Below are 9,599 nucleotides of genomic sequence, written 5' to 3' on the forward strand. Positions count from 1 at the left end.
CCCTACAGCTACTATTTTTAAGAGGCAGGAATACAATTACAAATCTCTTGTGTTGGCTACCTGGGGTCTAGGTTTGATAGCTTGAGTCAAGGAGGCCTGCAGCTTAAGAGACTGCCCTTTTCCAGCAGGTCACTGTGCTCTGCAAGAGTATTTCTTCTTAAAGTCCCTCAAATATCACCACTGTAATTCAGAGCAGGGCTTTCAGTGTGGCTGCTCCTGTTTTGTGGAATAACATCCAGAATGAGATAAGACAAGTGCCCACTAGCTGTACTTTAAAGAAACAAATGCAAGGCATTTTTGTTTCAACAAGCTGGGTGTGTGTGAAAGATCTTCACTTTGGGCTTCTTAAACTTGCATTTAGTTGGGGTTCCGTTGGTAACTGGAAAAAACCCCTGTATTTATTAAATACAAATGTAAAAAGCAATTCATACATTAATAAAAAATAAAAAGCAAAAAATCTTAGATGCTTCATTCTCTGACCTAAATTCAATGGAACAGAAACAATAAAATGACTTTTAAAAAGGTATTCATACCTATCATTATCAGATAACTTAGGAGTTTCATTCCACACTGGGGAAACCCAGTCAGATGGATGGGGTATAAACAATAAATTTATTATTATTATTAAACACTGCCCTGTAATTAAGCTTTTTCTTAATTAAAAATACTTTGCCTCCAACAATTTTAACTGTTGCCTAATCAACTGGGCAATTGCTTTAACAGCCAGAGAGATTAAGAATTCTTCAGTTCTTTGGTTTAAATCTATAATACTACTGTCCTGCTGATAACTAGCCATGCCCTCTTTCGAATCTCTAAGTGGAATAATGTGTTTTAAAAACAGCTAAGCCCCACCTGCACTATAATTTCAAAGCAGTATCATATCACTTTAAACAGTCATGGTTTCTTCCACAGAAACCGTAGTTTAAGGGGGCTGAGAGTTAGGAGACCCCCCTCCCACTATTCCTTTAAAGTAACACTGCCCAAAATTCCCTGTGAAGATGGAATGAATGCTAAACTAATCAGGGAACTGTAGCTCTGTAAGGGAAATAGGGCCCTCCTAACAACTCTCAGCACACATAAAGAGCCACAGGATTCTTTAGGGGAAGTTGTGGCCATTTAAAGCACTATGATACAGCTTTAAATGTATAGTGCAGATGGGGCCCAAGATTTCGTTTAAGGTACATTTCAAATGGGATGACTTTTTCAGTTATCAATATGAATGGAAAGGATGCAACATATAATCCACCTTGTCTGCGGACAATTCTGTGAGCAAGAGCCAATACAGACAGGGCTGAGGGACCTCAGATTCCAGCCTCTCAATCTAGCCCCCAGGACACTCTTTGGGCCATGCCCTGATGGACCGAATCTGCTCAGCTGCTTTTGTCTGTTGGGCTGTGTCCTCGGACTGTGATAATTGACCTTTCTTGTTTGGATGGGCTGTGAAGATAAGTGAGTACATGCATAAACCTCTGACTTCTGTGCAGATGGAACAGTCTGCACAAGGGTAAAAGTCACTCCCATTGTGGAGTAATGGTCAGAGCGTTCGACTACAAACTGGGAGACCAGGGTTCAAATCCCCATTCCACCACAAACCTCGCTGGGCAACCTTGTGCTAGTCACCATCTCTCAGCCTAACCTACCTCACAGGGTTGTTGTGAGGAAAACATGGGAAAGGGAGGAATGGGAGGCACCACATTGAGCTCCTTGGAGGAGGCAAAGTGGGGTGTAAATGTAATAAAATAATAACAATTCATTGCTCCAACCACTTTTGTCCCTGACCTGCTCAGCATTCGGTATGCAGCTCCTAGAATGTTGATCATGAGGGAATGCCACCCTCAGGCTGAAAAACATTCCCCACCCCTGATCTAATAACACCATCCAGGTCAAGGCACCATCCAAGTAAAAACGGCTTCCAACAACATGCTTTCACCACCTTGGCCCCTTTTCATACAAGAAGTCACTCAATTAAAAAGGGGGGGGAGACCCAAAAGATATACTGTACAGCAAGTGGTCTTAATACGAAGTGCTGTCTATTTTCAAAGACATAGCACTCTGCTTATTACAAGAACTTTTGTGGCAATTTGCATACTAAAAATTTTAGGAAGACGTAATGAAAGGAATTAGTGAAGATGTTAAGGTTGAAATTCACGTCTGTCGGATCTGAAAAAGATTTGTTTCTACTGCAATCAAATGGTGAAGCAAACAGTTGAGAAATAATAGTTCTTTGGAAGGAAAGGAAGGAGTAGCAACAGAGGCCCGAGAGAACATCTTTTGGACAGAGATAAGCCATTGAGTTGAGGCAGCAAGAAACGCAAATCACTTATTCTAGAAAAACTTCTGACACTACAGTCTCGGGAGCATGGCTGAACGACATATCAAAATATTTATCAGAAATAAAGTAAAGCTGTAAATAAACCAGGTATTTTGCAAAGTGTCAAAATTCTCCATTTTGTTTCAAGGCTGCCACCCTAAGCAAAACTTTCAAGGGGATAAGCACCAAGCTCTCTAGACTTAGAACTTTTGCATTATTTAACAAAATGTATACATTTACTCTAGGGGACGCGGGTGGCGCTGTGGGTAAAAGCCTCAGCGCCTAGGGCTTGCCGATCGAAAGTTTGGCGGTTCGAATCCCCGCGGCGGGGTGCGCTCCCATTGCTCGGTCCCAGCGCCTGCCAACCTAGCAGTTCGAAAGCACCCCCAGGTGCAAGTAGATAAATAGGGACCGCTTAATGGCGGGAAGGTAAACGGCGTTTCCGTGTGCTGCGCTGGCTCGCCAGATGCAGCTTTGTCACGCTGGCCACGTGACCCGGAAGTGTCTCCGGACAGCGCTGGCCCCCGGCCTCTTAAGTGAGATGGGCGCACAACCCCAGAGTCTGTCAAGACTGGCCCGTACGGGCAGGGGTACCTTTACCTTTACCTTTTATACATTTACTCTAAATGGTTTACAAAGGGCAATCTAAACTATTCCTTAAAACACCAATCAAAGCAAACATTAGAAACAAATTGACATGAAATTGTATCAAAAACTAAACAAAACCAGCAATTTACAAACTATTATAAGGGGGGCGGGAATACATGCCAGTGCAGGCTTGTTGAAACATATCTTTTTAGCAGGTGCCAAACACAGTACAGCAAAATTGCCTGCCTGATATCAATAGGTAGGGAGTTCCAGGTGCTGCCATAATGAATGATCAATTCCTTGCAAGTGAGGGATGAACATTACATGAGATATGTACAAACAAAGCATTCTTAACAGTCACTATGAGGCAGAAAGATATCCCCCCACCTTTATGGCTGATATTTTGTATCCTAGAAGCATTTTTACATTTCTGGGTGTCTCTACAACCGAAAAACATTGTCAAACGAGAGAAAATTCAAAGAGCGGCAATAAGAGCCATCAATGAGTTGAAAGCCAAAAGACAGTGAGGAATAAATTATAAGGCCTAAAAATAAAGCACATTTTTTAAAAGTACCTAAGGTTCAATAAGCATCTACAATTCAAGAAAGGAACTAAGTTATTTAAATGCAGTTTCTTATAGGGATTACACAAGGAGTTTTACTGTTCTGCTTAAGGCTTCCGAGCAAAAGTTACGAAGTCTGATTATGTACCAGCCTTAAACCACAGGAGTCACCTACTAACATTAAATGGGAGTCAGCAACGGCACAGTACCACAATGATTCTTTACAGGAAGCAAATCACCCTCGGCTCTGGGTGTCTTCTCTGCTCTAATACCTCGTGGGCAAGGTTGCAGACAGAAACAAGTCCAGGCACAGATTTATTTATTTATTTTTTTAAAAAGCTGTGCATGGCACACTTGTAAACTTTGGATACGGTTGCCAGCCACCCGTTCTTTTCTCAACGAAACAATAAACAGCACACCGTACGCACGTGTCAGAAGATCATTAAGAACAGCTAAAAGGTTCTTCAGGTCCAAATTCAAGGCACAAATCTATGGCACACGTTCACAAACAGCACTCAAAACAAGAGTGAAAAAACACACAAACCCAATTATGACTGAGTTCTTGTGAAGGTGGAAACGAGGTCAACATCAGGCTTGCAATTGTAAGCTCCCACAACCCTGCAGGGGTCCCACTCCTAGTCTCCCAGGCAAACCATGAACCCTAACCATGAACTCTGGAAGAGGGAAATCACGGTTTCGGAGGTACTATGCCAAACCATGGCTTAGCTCCCAGCAGTACAGCATCAGCAGGACCAAAAGAGATCCAGCTAAGCAGATATATTATCCTCTTTGGGAGCTCGCACACTCATGCTAAGCCATAGGGTAGCTTAGTGCAATGTGCACACCGAACCAATGTGAAAAAAGTGAGGAGTAGTGTACTCTTCTGCTCTCCTGGGCAGAAACAGCTGGCTGGAGGCACAATTCTCCATCCACTCTAACCCCAATGCAACACAAAAGACTAATACTATACAAGTCACTATTTTTCCTCTTAGCCTGAAGGCAAAGAAGAAGGAACAGGATAAGCATACATCCCACAACAAAAGTGGTAGTGCTAACAGTGCAAAAATGGCAAAAATGAAGAACTTTACTGCTTGAAATAAACTGCAGCTGTCTGGAAAAGTAGACACAAATGTGTTCTCATTGGATAGACTTTGCGGGGGGCGGGGGCTCAATTCATTGCCATATTTAGGTCTAAGACAACAGGGAACAGTAACCTGCAGAAATCCACTTTAAAAAAATGTCCCAGTCGACAGCTCCCTCCAGGCAAGTTAAATCACTTTTGACCTTCTTCTGCCCAAGAGCTTGTATTCTGATCTTTCCTGTAATAGGCTAAACATTAATAAAATTAAATCACATTGTCTAGCATTGCCATGAGTTTAATAACCACCTGGACAAAAAAGGGAATTTGTAGCCAAAGACAAAGCTCCCAGTTCTAACAAGATTAAACATATAATGCAGAACATGATACACCTCATGAAAGGCATTAAGGAAGGCTATACAATCCCAAGCAGACTTACCTAGAATCTAATTCTCTTGAGATCAAATGAAAAGTTTAGAACCAGGGTGCAGGTTAACAGAAGAAAAATCAGCCCAGAAGTAAATACAATGAAGAGTGACTGCAAACAAACCCTACAGGTGGTCTCCTTGACCAATGTCTGTGGGCCCCCCAGGCCAGCTCAGAGCCCCACAGCTCTAAGCAAAGCACCCCAAACCACAGGCACTTCTAACTGGTCTATTTATTTCCTGGATATCCCGTCACCTGATTGACTCATACTCCACAGGGCAAGGCAGCTGGGGACAAAAACAACAGCTGCTTGAGGTTAAACTCACATCCCTCAGCATGTTTACATGTTGGGGGCAGTGAGGCTGCACATCAGCCCACATCACCTCCCCTCTTCCCAAATCACATACCAACTCTTCCCCATTGGGGAATGCCCCTGCCTTCCAGAACCTGCTGGAGGCAGGAGCTGCTATTTCCTGTTTCTCCTAAAACTCTACCAAGCCTCCCACATCCCATGATAAGGTCTCTGTATTCCTTTGCTACTTCCTTCCAGGGCTCTAATAGATCCCTTGGTGTGCTGATAACCACCACTGCCACACACACACACACACACACACACACACAAAAAAAAATTCTTGTCCTCCCATGAATCTAGTCCACCCGTTTTGTAAGATTCCTCTTTACATCCACTAGGCAGGCCTAAGAAAGGAAATTTTTGTCCCCAACCCATTTCCAAGCAGATACCAATCACCTAGCACCCTTTCCCTTCTGACAGTGTTTTTGTTTGTTTCTGCCTGTCCCAAATGTTGAGCAGAGCTCTCTGCCTGCTCAGAAGCTACTGAAGAGTGTAACGCCACATCACATTTCATTCCCCATCCTAATGTCTTCTTCCTCAGTTCCTTGGGACAGGCATGGCGAACCTTCCACCCTCCAGATGCTGCTTAACTACAATTCCCATCATTCCTGGCCATTGGTCTTGCTAGCAGAGACTGATGGGAACTGTAGTTCAGCAACATATGGAGGGCCAAAATGCCAAAGGTTCCCCATAGCGGTTTTAGGATGACTGAAGGCCCCATGCTGGAACAAGTGCCAGAGAACTTCAAGGAGTGAATGTATCCTATATAGTACATGGATGGGGAACCTGTGGTTCTTGAGATGTTGCTGCACAATTCCCATTAGCCCTGGCCACTGATCATGCTGGCTGGGGCTGATGGGAGTTGTAGTTCAACAGCATAAGGAGGACCACAGGCTATAGAACAGGCTTCCTCAACCTCAGCCTTCCAGATGTTTTGAGATTACAATTCCCCGCATCCCTGACCATTGGTCCTGCTAGCTAGGGATCATGGGAGTTGTAGGCCAAAAACACCTGGAGGGCCAAGGTTGAGGAAGCCTGCTATAGAAGAACCTCATTCTATTTCCTTAAGGTTTGCATAAGGACTGAACTCGGAATCTAATTCCCGTACTTGAAGCTCACTGACAGACGTTGAAGCAGTCATTCTCTCTGACATGCCCTCACAGGGCTGTTGTGAAGCTTTTGTTTTTTTGTAAAAGACTCCACCAGCTGAGATCTCTGAACACAGGCACAAATAATAAACAGGGAATTAGCTTCTCTGATACAACGAAGATTCCATTTTCTTCCTTACGAGATATTTAATATTACCTAGAAGGCAAAGGAAGATGTCTCTTCATGCCCCTGCTGCAGTTTCTCTTAATCTACCACAGGGGTACAATCTTCTGAAAATGAGGAAGGGGTAAACATTCCCCTACATACAGTATAGGTTAAGTTGACTTTAGCCTTTCATAGCATACTTTTTTTTTAAACTAGAAACCCTACCTTTCCATGATGTGTTCTAAGTTGAAGAATAAGAGTGCACTTTCAGGATCTCCAAAGGGTTAAGGTACAACTAACCAGGTGTCCCAAGTCTGCGCTCTCCATTTTAAGAGGCTAGAAAGAGTTTTGCCAGATGATATCAAGGCCCATCTAGCCTGGACTCTTTAGTAAGGAACTGCAGCAACTAGCAGGCAAGTTAAAATAACAAATAAGGGTCCCACCAGAAATTGCCCTGTGGTCTTTCTGATACCCACCCTTGCCTTTAAGCAGAGGTTTCCCAGTGAACCCCCTGCCTCTCAATTACCCCATGAGTGTGTGAACTGGGGTCGGTCCCTATTTGAGAGAGAGAGAGAGAGAGAGAGAAGGTTCTTGGTCTTCCCTTTTCCTCTTACCCAGCCAAAAACCTTTCAGTCTTTAAGTGGCAGCTGTCCATATAACCCCTAACCCTTCCTTCAGCTTTGGGGAGGGGGTGTCAAAGAAGAAAAAGAAGGCACCCCTAAGATCTTTCCCCTTTCCCAATACCCTTTTCCTTCTTATCTTCCCTGAAGTCTACCACTTGAAGCATAAAACTTTACCCTTTGGGGGGGGGGTGTAAGAAGAGGAAGCATTCCCCAACCCCCCTCCTCCTCTAGTGTAAAGTGCTCTGAAGGGAACTAAAAGTATTTAAGCAAAAGCTCCCCTTGTCATTCTTTCACCCTCCTTTCCTGTGTGTGAAGGGGACAAATAAACAAGCAATTTTAGAGCCCTGTGCCCTCCATAGGGCAAAGTCCTCTGAAGGGGATTATACCCCCCCAACATTTCACCCCCCCCCCACACACATATTCCTCTAACCCTCCTTCTGGGGGAAGTAAAGGGAAGAGGGGCTGCCTAAGACCCCTATCCCCCCCACCAAAAAGAGTAAGGTCCCCTGGTGGGGGGCAGGAACACATGCACCCCTCCCTAGAGCCTGTTACATCCCCATAGAATTCCCCTTTCCTTCCTTCAAGTTGGGTCCCAAAGAGCCTTTTTCTTTGGGGGGGGGGGGGAGCTCGCCCCAACTCTTTCCTAAGGTGGGGCTGTAGGCAAAAAGAGGGGGGTGGTCTCCCATATCATTTCTCCCCCTTTTCCTCGCCCCTCTCCCAGGTTATGTAAGTGGGGGACGGGGTGCGGGGGGAGAGGCAGTGAGAAGAATAATGTGAAGAGACCCCCCCCCTCCCTCTCCTACACGACCCTAACCAAGCCTCCTCGGGAGTAAGCCCCGCTGAATTCTCCCCCAGGGAAAGTGGGGCAGCTTAAGTAAATATATGGGGGGTAATTTGGGGAGAGGATGGGGGGCAGAGAGAAGAGCCCCACCCCATCTATGTGGGGTAGGGAGGAGAGAGAGAAAAAGGGGGGGACCCACTCTTTCCCCCGACCCCCCCACACACGGAGGGGGGGGGGGAGTGAGGAGAAAAGACGGCCCCTAGCCCACGGGCCCGCGCACGCGCTCTCGCTCTCTCACCTGACTCCGCGGGAGGGGAGGGGGGCTCGCGAGGGTCCTCGCGCCGCAGAGTTCCAGCCGCCGCTTGGCTCCTCCGAGTCTTCAATAAACTTTTTTTTTTTCCTCTCCCCCCTTTTCCTCCTTTCCCTTCCTCTCCTCCCCGGCCCCGCCCTGTCCGACAGAAACCGACGCGGGCGGGCGCTGATTGGCGGAAGCCGGGCGGGCGGGCGGAAAGGAAAAGGAGGGGGCGGGGTAAAGAAAACCCAGGAGGGAGGGAGGGGGAAAAGCGGCGCTGTCGCTGCTTTCTGACACGGCTGCTGCCTCCGCCTCTTCTTCCCTTCCTGGTGACTGGCAGCGACTGCCGGGGACGGCGCGCGACGCGAACCAAACTAATAAGAGCGAGTGGGGCGGGCGGAATGGGAAGAAGGGAGGGCTTAAAAGCCAGCTTTAATGCCCTCCAGATGCTCGTTGGACTACAACTCCCATCAGCCCTGAGTAGCGGCCGCGCTGGCGGGAGGCTGATGGGACTTGGAGTCCAACGCTTGATTGAAGCAGCGTTTTCTGGGATCTTTGTTTATTTTTAAGGGACTTAAATATTTCTTGAAAACAAGCGAGCCGCAAGCAACTAGGCTCTGGACCATAGCTGTCAACGTTTCCCTTTTTTTTAAAGGGAAATTCCCTTATTCCGAATAGGATTCCTCGCAAGGAAAGGGAAAAGTTGACAGCTATGCTCTGGACAGATAAGGGAACGGCTGTCGCTCAGAGGCAGGGCTTCTCGAGAAGGTCCCCGATTCAAATGCCGACATCTCCCGGTTAAGCTGGGGCTGCACTCTTGCCTGGAACCGAAGCTAAAAGTCACGGCTTCCTGCCAATAATCCTGGGGAACTGTAGTTTGGTGGAGGGTGCTGGGAATTGTAGTTCCGCGACAAACTACAGTTCCCAGGCTTCTTTTTTTTTGGGGGGTGTGACATGATCGTTGATGTGTTGTCAAAATGCTTTGATGTATGGTGTGGAGGTTACCTTTGTGCTTTGCCTGAGATCTTTTTTCATACCAAAGATTTGATCCTGGCTGACTATGCAAAATAATAATGGGAGGAAAATTATCCCATGTGCAAAATGTGCAAAATATATTTTTCCCCACCCCCACCCCCTTGAGACGCTACAGCCTACCCTTACTAGAAGTGCCAATAGTCTTCCTCTGTGCCTGCATTGCTTTTCTGTGTATTTATCACCTGTGTGTTAGTCTGGCAGCTATTTAATAGGTGGGGTTTTTCCTGCCATTTAATCTCCATTCTGGAGAAGGATGAGGTCTCATTGACACCTGTTGGGCAAAAGCTTCTTGCACTG

At 46.1% G+C, this 9,599-nt stretch overlaps 1 protein-coding gene across 5 annotated transcripts in view; it reads right to left on the reverse strand.

Moving 5' to 3' along the window:
* ZFAND6 (zinc finger AN1-type containing 6) overlaps window positions 1-8,432 on the reverse strand; it is a 69,192-nt gene extending 60,760 nt beyond the window's left edge. For 3 of the 5 annotated variants that reach the window (XM_077918883.1, XM_077918882.1, XM_077918878.1), the window contains exon 1: window positions 8,274-8,432. The gene's annotated coding sequence lies outside the window, so the exon portion shown is untranslated. Of the gene's footprint in view, window positions 1-4,978; window positions 5,169-6,796; window positions 7,562-8,273 lie in introns of those variants that run through there. The other 2 variants (XM_077918881.1, XM_077918880.1) reach the window with 2 other exon arrangements.
* Window positions 8,433-9,599: the final 1,167 nt, after the last annotated feature.

This window comes from Podarcis muralis, chromosome 14 (genome assembly GCF_964188315.1).
Source record: "Podarcis muralis chromosome 14, rPodMur119.hap1.1, whole genome shotgun sequence".
NCBI lineage: Eukaryota > Metazoa > Chordata > Lepidosauria > Squamata > Lacertidae > Podarcis > Podarcis muralis.